Source organism: Schistocerca gregaria, chromosome 7 (assembly GCF_023897955.1).
Source record: "Schistocerca gregaria isolate iqSchGreg1 chromosome 7, iqSchGreg1.2, whole genome shotgun sequence".
NCBI classification, from domain to species: Eukaryota; Metazoa; Arthropoda; class Insecta; order Orthoptera; family Acrididae; genus Schistocerca; species Schistocerca gregaria.
This window is the reverse complement of record NC_064926.1, coordinates 83296185-83310688: the sequence shown is the minus strand read 5'-3', so window position 1 is coordinate 83310688 and position 14504 is coordinate 83296185. Positions and strand designations below refer to the sequence as shown.

The following is a 14504-nucleotide window of genomic DNA, read 5'->3' as shown; positions in this document are numbered from 1 at the left end:
ACGTCACCCCGGAGGTTGAGACAGCCAGAGAAATCTGCGGTTGCTGAACACTGCCTTGACACGGGACTGGGCAAGAATTATGAAGAAACCAAGATCCTCTCGCATGCTTCCACATACTGGGACTCAATCACCAAAGAGGCGGTCGAAATACGTATAAGCAGTAACCTAACAAACAGACACGGGGTTTCACCTGAGCAAAGCCTGGGAGCCAAACTTGGCGGCACTAAGGAATCGTCAGCCGCAGTTTAACAACCGCACCGAGTCAACGCAGATGGGAAGCCTTAGCGCAGGTGCTTAAATCACGCGCCAACACCTCGCGCGCGCGAACGGGGTACGTCGCTCCCGGCCGCATTTTCCCGCGCCGAAGCGCGCTTCCGCAGACCGCGACCCGTTTCTCCAGCAGAGGGCTCTGGTATTCGACGCTGTCTACGATTAGTCTTCGATGGCGTTATGCCCCGCTGGCGCCTGCGCTGCTCTAGAAAGCCAGCATATAAACTGGCGAGCTTCTCAGCGACGCGACAGTAGAACCTCAAGGTGGCGGGCAGTTGTCTCGCTGAAATATTGTGCGGTTTCTACAATATTATCCGGGGTAATTCCAGGGAACCTGTCAAGTTGATAGCAGTTGATTACAATGAAGTTTATGCAGGCGATTGGTCTGTATACACCACTTATTTAAAGTTTAAGGCTGCTGCTGGAAGTCATGTTTAAAATTGTTTTAAATTATATTTTGGAGAAACTCGTTCGCGTGCTAGAGTCATTGAAATGTGGATGAGAATGTAGGCAGTGTGAGCAGATGTACATGAGGCTAACTACATTACGTTCAGAAAAAAATAAGTTTAATTCACTTGCAGAAGGCGTTCAATATGACCGCCACATGTTTAATACACTTTGTGTATCTTCGGATCATATCTTGGTGAATCTTTGGAAAGATTACCCGCATATGACTGCAGCAGATGCTTGTGGTCGGGTTACTAGATGTTGCGGTGACTCCACGGGTGTCTTGTAGACCACGGGTTTCATGAAGCCCCCGAATTGGAAGTGCAGTGGTGTCAAGACTGGTAAGCGAGGGGACCTCGCCACTGGGCCACCACGTCGCAACCATCTGTCCAAAAAGCCTCGTTCAAGTGGCCGCCTACCCCATTGTCGAAGTAAGCTGGAGTGCCATCCTTCCGGAACCACATCGCACCGTACATATCAAAAGGTACCTCATCCAACAACCCAGATGAGCCCTTTGGCAGAAATAGTAGGAAATTGGGACCATTAACATGGACGGCCATGAGATAGAGATCTTGACATGGTCATCAATGGGACCTCCATCAACATTCACAAGAAAACGACGTCGCTGACCTCGGATATGCAGCCGGTAGAGACCCACACAAATATGGCTGTTTCTGGTGTTTCCGTTCCCGACAATGGCTCATTCCTCAGAAAACAGGAAACATGGTATGAAGAGAGAAGCCAGCTTACTGTGCTCGAGTAGCCATCGGCAATAGTTGAGACGAAGACGGAAGTCACCCCGAGTCATCGCGAAAGCCTACTGGTTTTTGTAGGGATGAAGGTGCTCATCGTGCATAGCCTGTCAGTCCGCCTCGTGGTTCACACATACCGTGTGTGCTATACCTCTGGTGCTCGTAGGAGGAAGGCTATTCTGCAAAGAGCTGAAGTGTAGCTTCTTCAAACTTTAGTGTTAGGGGTGTCCAGTGTGAAGACCGTAGGACTTAAGCTGCACGTTTCGCTTAAACGCCGCTGCAGTCTTGGAAACGTGGTGTTCACTGTGTGACGCCTGTCTGCGAAACGTTGTTCTTGAAAAACCTCTCTTGCATTACTTGGACCTGCCCCTTCACGAGAAGCACGTCGGTGCGCTGTGCAGTTGTGTAAGCGACTGCATTTATTCATTTTCGTTTTACGATAGCCACATGAATAACTGCAAACAACGTATAGTATGAAATTACGGCAAACAAAACAATACTATAGTCTACTATTGTCTACTTAAGGCTGTGGACTGCTTTCTGTGTCATGTAACAAGTAAAACAGTACTACTGGTAAGCACTGCGACTTCACAGTACACGTCATATGACCTCCGCTGCCTCTATTGGTTGGCTTGTGTATAGACTCGCGTTTCGGGCGCTCTAGTTGCGCGAACACTCTTGGAGCGACTACTATTTACATTGTCTCCTTTACTCCTAATCCAGCTTGTGTTGTCGAAACTGCCTGCGTCGTTCTCCACATTCCAGGGACGCCAGCGTGCAAAGTGTTTAAGAAGAAGCGTTTATTAGAAAATATGCTCACTTGAGACACATCTACCAGTCACCGCGCCTTGTAATGTACCTTTAGGTACACCCCGTATACTGCTGTTGAAGACGGAAGTAAAGTGTAAGACGACGCAAAAACATCTAGTAACGGGATATAACAGTTATTCTTAAGCTCAGAAACTGAAAGCCCCAAACACAAGGCGCCATTAACACCTGAATCAAGACTAAGTTGATCGCTGAAAAATGAACAGTAACGAATGTGCCTGAAGAGCATTCCCCATTTCGCCTTATCACTGGCCATCGAGAGCAAGAGAAATTTACGTTGTGTGAAACGTGAGGACTTGTTTTAACGTTTTGGTTACGCAGTAAGATTGACGATGGTAATTTGACATAGTTCGAAGTCCGTCCCTGTAGCTATTCAGACTAGCTCGCCCGTCTAACCGAGCGGACTGACGCCCTGCTTCCCGAGTGGGAAGGCGTGCCGGACCCCGGCACGAATCCACCAGGTGGATTAGTGGCAAGGTGCGGCGTGCGGGCCAGTCTGTGGATGGTCTTAAGGCGGTTTTCCGTCTGCTTCGGCGAATGCGGGCTGGTTCCCCTTATTCCGCCTCATTTACACTATGTCGGCGACTGCTGCGCTAGCACTCTGTCCACGTACGTGTACACCATAATTACCCCGCAAACATTTGGCGCTCACTCGTCTCATATGAGATGTTCCTGGAGGCGGCGGTGAGGTGGGTGGACTGCTGTAGCCTGTTGTAGGGTTGTGAATCACTGAGGGCTACAGCGGCGCCAAGCCCCTCCGTCGTTTCCCCGCTTCAATACACCAATTCAGACTATGAGCCTATACAGGAGTACAGATAGTCGGGGTCGACTGTCGCTTTTTCGACACAGATAACAAATGCTGATCTGAGAACAGTGTATGTCTGTTTGGAACGGGTTAAGCATGTAAAAATATACGGTTGAGAGATCCATAATCTGGGTAAGTTACACTCCATTTATTTTAAAAAAGTTGGTTTTTCCAGCGTCTCATGTGCTCAACTATAAAATCTTACAGATGCAGTCAGTGGTATATGTGGATACTGTCTGCGGAATATACTAGGACAGAGTTGGTCGTGAAGAGGTAAATGAACAATACCTCATGTATGATGCTGAATGTGCTAAGCAATAAACTTTTCTCATGCTTTGGTGGACACTGTTCAGCGAGAAACACTTTCGAAAAGGGTTGAAATTTTGTGTAAATCTTGTTGAACACGCTATGCGGTGCCATTCTCGGACATTGTGTGAATACGGTCTCCGTGATCTGCGCTGCTTCAGGGCATCTACGCAGTTTTTAATTTTAATACGTGAGTTAATTTGTTCAAGTTTTAGCGTGAGATCATACCCGTTAACCTTGATACTTATATGAATCACTGACAGTAATTACTGTTTTAGTCTTTTAGTACACAGCTTTTACGGGAAAGTTGTAGCAATCTCGGTGATATTAATAAATTCCACTTTCAACTATTTGACACGTAAATAGAAAATTTCTTAGATTATTCAACCTTATATGTTGTAAAAGAATAATACCTATTTGAATTTTATGTAGTTTTGAAATATTAAGATTTCTCATCTGGATGAAATGATGGCTAAAATGAAACTAATTTAAACGCGTGAAGTTACAGAGAGATCGAAGTTTATCCCCTGATTCCGGTTACTGTCTTCAGTTTACTAATAAAAAACAGTTTAGAATTCAAAACCTGCAGTGCAGAATAATTCGTGATTTACTACCCAGTGCCACATGAAAAAACGATCACCATTGCGTAAACGATCACTTGAGGAAAAGACTTCTTCAAGTGAATAACAAATAAAATTTTTATTCCAACTATATAATATCACCAGTCCTTTCTATCATAATTTAATATTTTCACGTTAGAATGCGATGAGCATGTAATGTCGCCTGAGCAGCATTATCGAATGGCAATATGTGGTAATGTTCACATGTGATCCACCTGTCAAATTGTAATTAAAAGACTGACAACTGCTTCATCGTTGAACAAGTGGAGTGGTCCACGTTGCATTTCATGTCAGCCCCATTTCTCTTAATACGAACTGAAATGCTTCAAATGGTTCTGAGCACTATGGGACTTAACTGCTGAGGTCATCAGTCCCCTAGAACGTAGAACTACTTAAAGCTAACTAACCTAAGGACATCACACACATCCATGCCCGAGGCAGGATTCGAACCTGCGAACGTAGCGGTCGCGTGGCTCCAGACTGTAGCGCCTAGAACCGCTCGGCCACTCTGGCAGGCAATACGAACTGAGGGCCAGTTACATTTACGATAGATTTGCAGGAAAGAGCCAAGAGTGCGTAGCTGAGAAAATCGTTTCAGCATTGTGTCAGGCCTACCTTCTTGGTTTCCCAAGGAATCTGGGCTTAATCTGGAAACAGGTTGGTACGTACTTGGAGCGGTGTCCCGTGGCTGTCGCCGGCTCAATCATGAAAGGCGCCCTCAGTGGCTGCTGCCGCTGCGTCTATCTTCTGTAAGTCTCTGAGCATCTGCAACCCAACCAGCAGAGTTCTCTGGTAAATCAGGTATGAAGTGTATCGAGAAATGTGCAAGGAGAAGCGAAAGCAGATCTTGGCTGTGAAACACCATCTGGACAACTTTGTTCAGCCCGTGACACAGGGATATCTGCAATCTTGACGCAACAACACCTATGCAGGGCACACCCGCGCCGGCGAAACATTGCACTTCGTTTTTTGTCTAGTCAGGTTGGCTATACCATAATATCGATGTTGCAACAGCAGCCTCTATACACACAGCAGACGACACAGTTTTCCGTCCCGTCTCGTAAATGCAAGCGATTGAGCAATTACAGTGTATATAAAAACTCGTTTTTAGTTGTACTACAATGACAGGAAGTAAACAACCATATAATAATGCATGTAAAAGCATAACAATGCACACCCTTTCAATAACGGAACAAAGAAATACAATAAACAAGCATCTGACGACTGGTACTTTAAAATCAATAATGTACGTAGTTTACAAAATAAATAATAACCGAGATTGCAATAAATAACCTATATTAGTAATTTTTCACTCACCAATTTACAGCGATAATGGCGCAATTCCATCCAGCTCGCCATCGTAACTGTTGTCCGATTCATCGCCAAAACCGTCATCGTCGTCATCAGCAAGACAAATCATTAATTTTTCATGGCCACTTTTAATGCCTTCTATTGTCTGTGCTGCTCGTATAAGCTTCTCGACATGTTCTACTTTCTTCTCCATGAGGCTGCATCCACAGTCACAAGAGCTTCACGCAACAGCTTTTTCCACCTCTGTTATTGTAAAGGACTTATTGTTGTTCCTTACATACATTTTTACATCACTCCATATTAACTCAATAGGGTTGAAATGACAGTGATATGGTGGCAGCCTTATTACAGTGTGACCCTGCTCCTTGGCAATTTCGTCTACTACATATGTAGGTGTCGTAGGCTTATTTTCTTTAACAAGAGAATATAATATAACCTTTGTCATACTCATATCCGCTGCAATATTTCGAGCCTGTAACCACTGCACCATAACTTCTTTCCGATCATTTGTGGTTGGGGCTTTGTTCTGTATCACCGAATGATATGGAGCATTGTCCATTACAATTGTTGTAGGGACAGGAAATTGTTTTAAAAGGTTCCTGAACCACTCAACAAATCGTGTGTGGTCCATATCTTCATGGTAATCACCAGTCTTTTTTTATCTAAAACTAAAAGTGCGTGAGGGACAAAACTACTGAAGGAGCCTGCATGGACGACAATTAATCTAGCTCCTCTTCCCGTCGGCTGGTGGCCACTACTTCTAGGTGTGTTATCCGTCCAGCATTTACTGACAGCTTCCCCGGCATTAACCCACGTTTCGTCTAGCCAAATTATAGAATGAATGTCTCTGCCCACAATTTTGTGCAAGAAAATGCTACGAGTGTTAACAATATGTACCCTCTCTAACAGTACTTTGCGTCCATCTAGCGTTTTGTAACGGAAACCCATATTTTTAGCACAATTTTTAGTGATGTTTTACCACCCCTGAACAGTTCACTTTCTTTTAAAGAGACTAATAACTTAGCTACAGTCGGATACTCTTTTCTGCTGTAGTAAGCATTAAAAAGGCCTACGAATTGCATCAATCTCAAAAGAATCTAAATCTGTGATAGGACTAAGCTGCTTTTTCTTCTATCCTGGGGTTGTTAAAAATATATTATTTGATCCAGACAGATCGGAATCATTACGGCTCATTTCAGTATCTTCCAAGTTTTGTAGTAATACACCCTTACTTACTACGGTTCTTGCACTAATTCCAAGAGTTTTCGACGTACGTACCACCACTTTATTGGCAGGAATTAATGGCTGTCCATGAATGCTTACGTAGTTTTTCTCCTGCTCGCTAAACCACTCCAGGCAAATGCTGGGATGGTTCCTTTCAAAGGGCACGGCCGACTTCCTTCCCCGTCCTTCCCTAATTCGATGAGACAGATGACCTCGCTGTCTGGTCTCCTTCCCCAAAATAACCAACCAACCAATCTCCTGCTCGTAAAACTCACGAGTCTACGTATTAACTCCAGTGCCTGGCTGTTTAGCGGCACTCCTCGACGCAAAGGATTGACACTAGGTGAACGAAGTCTTTTCGGTGGCATTTTCCAAGTATGTAAACTCACAACGTAACAGAAGTCACAACGATATAGCACACAGTACAACGAAAACACGCGGTAAACAACATACAATTCACGTTGTATACACATTCACTAAACAAAGCCGGCAACGCGGGAACTGTGACATCACAGCACGTGAGTAACAGCAATGCTCACTGGGCTGTGATTGGCTGGCGCCCCACGCTGAACGCCTAGCGCCTATCGTTCTTCACTTGTCACTCTGTTACGCTGCCAACTTCATACGCAAACGTCAAGTGCAATGTTTCAGCGGCCCGGATATAGCTCTGCGTATTACTATAATTTTAGTACTACGTGCACACGCGTTTATATGTGATCAATCTGTGTCTCTCTTATGTCTAGCAAAAGAGTGGAATGTGAGTACTCAATGTTCTATTGATAACTACGTAATTATTAATACTTAATTGCGAGGCTTTGATATTTTCAAAGAGTTGCAGCAACAACAACTCATGTTCGTAGAATTTCTTGGTCTTCATGTGCAACAGGGAAACATTAGACTGTAGATTCGTGTTGTAGTTTAATATCGTTGAAGAAACAATATGACATTAAAAGAACAAGAGGCAGTGGTTAGAGTTTTGACAGCTCGTGGCGGCCAGCGGCTGTGTGAGGAACGCAGCTTGCTGCGCTCTTCGTACCGGTTTTTCCCGAGGCGGTAGCGTACGGGCTTGACGCGATAGGGTGGAGAGGACACATCGGCAGCTCAGAAGGATTCAGCAAAAGAGGAATATTGAATATTTTAACTGGAGTACCTTACACACTCTACAAACATGATACAAACATACGAAGTACACCAGAAGAATTGCTGCTAGGAAAGCTCATCACAACTACAAACATGACATTATGTTTAATATTAAGGTAATTAAAATTATTTCTAATCGTGATATAAAATTAATAAAAACTAAATCATTTGAGCAATGTGTTCGTATGATATAGCATTTGAAAGCTTACAAAGCCGGCAGCTGTGGTCGAGCGGTTCTAGGCGCTTCAGTCCGGAACCGCGCTGCTACTACTGTCGCAGGTTCGAATCCTGCCTCGGGCATGGATGTGTGTAATGTCCTTAAGTTAGTTAGCTTTAAGTAGTTGTAAGTCTAGGGGAGTGATGACCTCAGATGTTAAGTCTCATAGTGCTTAGAGCCACTTGAACCATTTGAAAGCTTACAACATCAGTAAACACTTCAACAACCTTCTTTACAAAGTTTACATGGAAATGTGCCGATGCTATAAGTCTCCACAGTTTTATGTACTATGAAAGCAGCATTAATTTCCCACATTCTTACCTAATATTTTTAGTGGATGAGAAACAGAATTTACAATTGAGTATGTGTTTATAATTTTAGTTAATGTTTCCTGACACTGTAAAGCAGCTTATAGGTATGCTTCAATACTGTACTGTTTATTTAATAAGAGGTCACAACACCACATTACTCTTCGCTGTTCCCCAGGTAACTTACTTGTATGCACAATTAGGTTTAAATTTGAAATGTGGTCATTATATAAGTACATAACCTGAATTCAAAATGTGTCGAACTACAGGAAGTTTTTTTGGGTGAGTCGTAGGGTATATGTAGTTATCGTTGGCGGTTTTCTTCTGTGTCTTATGTGTTTGTTTGGTGTTGGCGAGTGTGTTTTTGTAGAGAGGGTGTGCGGATGAGATATATGATCTAACGTCTCTTCGGAATAATTTCGTGAGCGTCAGCGACAGACTCTGACTTTTTACTCAACTTTCATTATTTCACTGTGTTTCCTGTGAGAGATTTTGTGTGACTGTACGGACTCCTAATGGTTTAAGTGATCTGAGACAGCCGCAATCAGTAATGGTCTCTGTAGTTTCATAGTGGATTAGTTTAAGTCGTGATTTATGTTGGGAAACTGCACGTTCGGTTTTTAAATTATGTAACGTAGCCATTCACTAACATTTGAAAAAAAAATACATAATAAATATTTATTTCGTCTGAAATGTAGCTGGTTTGTGAACATAATTAATCCTACAGTGTTTATACAGTTTTTTCTTATTTATTTACATTATTCGCTAATGTGGCTATTTAACAAAAAGCGGTTCAGGAATAATTCTGTATTAAACATATGGACTTTAAGCAACAGTACACAACCGACCCCTCCCATAAAAAAAAGAAGCAAATCAAGGCAATTAATTAGGTGATACAGTGCCCACACAAGTGCTTCCAATACGTTTGGAATAACTATATACGTAAATCAACACAACAGATAAATTTGAAAGAAGTAGGAAGTAAATTAATATTTTATATGCGGTAATTTGAGTAATTACTATTACCTCAGTAATATGCTGCCGCAACGGTGCCTTAAACGAGTGAGATTACAAGAAGTAAAGCATTACTTTACGTCTTGCCCGAAGTCTACCAAAGCGACACTCCAGAATTCCCATGCCTTTGAGATTCATCGATTAAAATTTGATCGCAGTGCGAACATTATTTTAAAATTTGCAGCAGGCAAACCGCCATTTCTAAAGATGAAGGATGCCGTGTATACATGATAGCTACTGGATGTATCTACTGCCGCATCAACTTTTGAGGTGGAGATCGTTACTAGGCATGTCCAGTGCACACGCGCATTTAGTGTATCACAATCTTTCAGACTGTTGGAATGGTAGAATCATTAGAAGCAGGTATATGGGAATCTTATACCGATGTATGACACAGACAGTTGGCTGTAATTCAATGACTGCAGAATGAATGGCGGCGAAATGGACTCTGGGTATCAGCGTGGCACTGATCCTTCTAGAAGCTGCGCCACTAGAAGGTTGTAGAATTCTTCGACTGCCTCCTACGAGCACACTGATGACTACAGTGGGAGATTACAGGCAGAGCCTCACGGCGAACTGTAGGGAACAGACTACTGGTAACTGGCCGAGACGTCGAGTTGGACTGCTCCGTTTATCGCAGACTCCACGCCACAGGCAACAGAGATTTGCACGGTGTACAGTGAGCAAAGAGACTCACTTTTTCTTCTGGCCATCTTTCAGAAATACAGCGCTGTCAGCTGTATATGTTTTTTCTTTTTAATTTGCAGACGACTCGTTCTATGATATCAGATCAGATATTCTGGTATACATATGCCTGTAACACGTGAAGCACATAGCACGTAATGGAGGAGGACTCAACCTACTCAATGCCTATTGTAAGGAAATATGGATAACCTCAGCTGAAAAAAGAAAACTGTTCGTCTGCCCTTGGCGCTCAGATCGACCCTGACGTTGTGAAAGCTACAGGAAGCAGCGACTCTCGAGATTAACATCTCTCCAGCTGCTGGAATCATGTTTTGTAAAGCTAGTGGACATCACAATAGGAGTGCTTTGGTGACGATTGAAGGTAGGCTGAATGCTCGGCAGTATGAGCAAGCATGGTAATCTTTCTTCTCATCCCCTTCATGAACAGGGTGCCAAACATCATATTACAGCAGGATTATGCAAGACCATTAGCTTTATTCCACACCACTGACTCCTTAACAAATGTACGGATCTCTGGCTGGTCAGCCGATTCTCTGATTTGACACACATACGGAATGTGAGGTATGGTATGGGTAGTCGTATACTCATACCAGGGTCCAGCCAGCAGTCTTCATGCTGTGATACAGCATGTGTTTTAGATGTGGCGAGATATTCCTCTGAATGAATTTTGGATGCTGCCTACATCCATTTCATATGGAATACTACAGTATATACGTTTCTGTGGTGGTCACACCTCGTACTGACGTTCCATTCAGTCAATGTATTTACATTGTGCGGTGTCACCGCCAGACACCACACTTGCTAGGTGGTAGCCTTTAAATCGGCCGCGGTCCGTTAGTATACGTCGGACCCGCGTGTCGCCACTATCAGTGATTGCAGACCGAGCGCCGCCACACGGCAGGTCTAGAAAGACTCCCAAGCACTCACCCCGGTTGTACAGCCGACTTTGCTAGCGATGGTTCACTGACTACATACGCTCTCATTTGCCGAGACTACAGTTTAGCAAAGCCTTCAGCTACGTCAATTGCTACGACCTAGCAAGCCGCCATATTCAGTTGCTTCAATAATGTATTCTGAACAGATAATATTGTGATTCATGTACTGTCAAGAGCGACGTTCATAATTACTGGATTAAAGTTAAGTATCTAGCTAATTACGTCCACTTTCCGAATTCTAATTCCTTGTCATGTTCCAGACCTCACGTCAGTATAGTTCTTCCATCCCCACCCAAGCCTTCGTGAGCTAAATCGCGTGCATTTCGGCCTCCACTCGTAAAACGGTGTTCGCTCTCCTGCTAACACAGAACATTGTCCACTCACATTTATGTGAGCACGTGTCAAAAGCTTGAATAAATCTTTTGCTGCTTGGACCGCTGACGTTCTGGAACAAATGTCCTGTGGCTGGTGCCTCCCGTTGGGTAGACCTGTCGCCTGTGCAAGTCTTTGGAGTTGATGCCACTTCGGCGACATGCGGAGGGTCTGCAAAGTACTGACAAGGATGCGAAGACATTCGGACTCTAGTGCCACGGCAAGCTGTGCTGGGTTTCTCGATTGAGGGTCGAGGACGAGAACAGCCGAATCGAAATGGTCCCACAGAATCTCGATTGGGTTTAAATACGGAGAGTTTGGTGGCCATGGGAGCATAGTAAACTCTTCCCGGTACTCTTCAAACCATGCACAGAGTCCATCGTACCTAAGAAAAACAAACAGCAAGCAAGGATATTTGATAAGTTTCCTTTAATTTACGTCTATGGAAACAAACTTTTTGTTAACAGATTACTGGTTTCGGTCTTTAATGACCATCATCAGATCTGCAGCAAAAATGGGAAAAACATTAATACACTCGCAAATTGTATACAGCTTAAGAATAAAATATAGACCATAATGAAAAGTAGTACTGACAAAATTTACATTTGTGCGCTTTAAATGTGAAGAGGCAAAACTGTTGCATGAAAACGAAATCCTAATGTACCGCAGCCATAGTGGTATCGTCAAATGTTAAATGCGGAATCAGCACCAGCATCGTCAAATACATATAGATAACATCACATGCACGAGTCATGTTGCCGGTAGTACTACTGTTTAAAACAAGCTGCCGTACAGTAGCCACAAGGTGTTTGTGATTTAAGTTCACCAGATGTCGCTAATGTCGGCGTACACTAGTCTTCAATAATTAATTGAAACAGCGAAAATAAAGGGGGATACAAAAGTTCAAGTAATAAGGGTATAACGTATAAAATTCCTTACAGTAATAAAAAGCAATAAAAAGGAGAACACGACAAAAGTAATATTGTTAAAAAGAGGAAGAGTTAAAAAACAGTGGTTGGCATGTGCTCTAGTGCCAATATTTTAGATAATGACATAAATATTAAACACCGTTGATAGTGTAACGGGTAATATTATACAACCATGAAACAAATCGCTAAAGGAGCCACAATTGAAAGAAAACCTAGTGCTGCACATAATCAGCGCCCTCTGTTATCGCTAACGCCCGAATTCCGCACAGGCGGGATGTGGTTGGAGGAACGTGACCGGCAGAGGGCCCCTCGCACCCTGCGGTACTCCGTTGCAAGGAAAGAATATTTGCATACTTGTATTGATCCACTGAGCCTTCCAGAATTACGACATCACCCTGACAATACCACAGACAATAACGCTCTCTCCTCCGGTCTTCAGACGTTTCACGTCTTGTACGCGAACAAGTGTCTGTCCGATGGAGCATTAAACGTGATTTATCCGAAAAGGCTACTTATCGTTACTCAGCGACCGTGCAGTTGCTGTACTAGCTTTCAAATTCCATACGCCTGCTGCGGAGGCCCATAAGCAGCCACGTTCACTGTACGGTAATTAAGGATACACCATTTGTTCGCCCTAGGTTGGCTTTGGCGGTCAGTTGCTCAGGAGTTGCACGTCTCTTCGCCCGCACTTTTCCCTGCACGTCCGTCAGCTGTGACTTCTGTCGCACCACAATGGCATCGGCCTGGTCTTGGACGCGCCATTTTTCCATGCACAGTATACTTGAACCACGGCTGCACACGAACAGTTTACTAACTTAGCCGTTTCTGAAATGCTACCACTCTTGGTCCGAAAGCCAATAATCATGCCCTTTCGGACGTCAGATAAATCTCTCGATTTCCGCATAACGACAGCAACTGCGTCCTCCCGACACACTTTATGTACACTGCATTGCTTGTGAAGCCACCGTCCGTCTGTGAATGGTTACTGCACGTTGAGGCCCAACATAAGCGGTAGTCACATTAATGCGGTGGCCCATATGCATTGCATTATGACGACGCATAAGATTTTTCCACCTACTACCACGCTGCATAGGACTAAATCCATCGTGGACATACCAAAAACTATTGTATACTATTTTTCGAAAAAGCGCCACCACCAATACATATATATATATATAGAAAAATAAGCAGGTTAAAATCATGAGACCCATATGCACAACTCATTGAAGACATTCTATGTAGTGAAATATTCACCTACCTCCATTCGTTCCACATGAATTCAATTTAGAATGCGCTAGCATCTGCACTAATTCACCATTGAAGTCTTAGGACTCGGAAAGAAAGAAAGGGAGGTGAGGATGTGGAGGAAGAACTTTTTAAGAAAATTCGTGTCCAGTTTTCAACGAGTAGTTTCACTTTTAGGTCTGTTCAGCAAGTTCCTTTGCATAACGTATTGTCGGAAAGCGAGATGAGTCTGTATTACTCCAAGTTCTTAACGTATGCCTCGCACCGGCCTCTTCGCAGGCTAAAGTCCAGCAAACAGCAAAGTATCAGAGCTTGGCGCTAAATGTTACTTGCCACAATTTTCTGTGTTCAGGCTGCTTGTTACCGTTGCCAGCAACCATTAAAATTTGCATGAATTTTTGCATCAGAACAGGTATGTATAATCTGTTAAAAAGTAATGAGTGGTTCCAATTCAACATCGCTCTTTCGGTGGAGCTCTTTATCAAGCTCATTATGTAAGTACAACTTTCACTTAAACCTGATTTTTGGACTTGTCATACTGCTATCACTGCAACAGCTTGCTTTGCCAAAATTTGTCTTCCATGACATTTACAGAATGCTTCAACATCTGCTAATACTTTTAGGACTAACTCTTGAATGATTCCTGTTGACACTGAAGCTGCTGCAGTTGCAACAAAATATGGTTACCAATCAGAAGTGAGCATAGATTCAACAGCATTCACTTCATATGAAAGACTATCGTTTGCATTTGTGCTGAGAAGAACATATGAGTATGATATTTGTTTTCGATACTTGTATACGCCAGTCCATTACGTGGCACGTACACCAAATACAATGTATGATTTTGAATAAAGTCATATAATACATTCGGCGATAGGAATATTCGTTACGTGTGAAAAGGGGCTGGTTGCTGAGTTTAACCATGTAGAGGAAACTATAAGACGATGTAGTATATTATTTAATGTTTCTCACAAACATCATAGTAGGAGTAAGGATACTAGAAGTTATTTACATCTCAAAGAAACATCTGAATATTAATCAACACTTTCAAAGGAAAGATCATCGTGCATCAAGGA

General features: G+C 43.2%; 1 protein-coding gene across 1 annotated transcript in view; it reads right to left on the bottom strand.

Moving 5' to 3' along the window:
• Positions 1-14504, bottom strand: part of LOC126282292 (zinc finger protein 628-like) — a 522299-nt gene that overhangs the window by 291019 nt on the left and 216776 nt on the right. The window contains exon 3 of the mRNA XM_049981945.1: positions 4698-4793. The gene's annotated coding sequence lies outside the window, so the exon portion shown is untranslated. The remainder of the gene's footprint in view (positions 1-4697; positions 4794-14504) is intronic.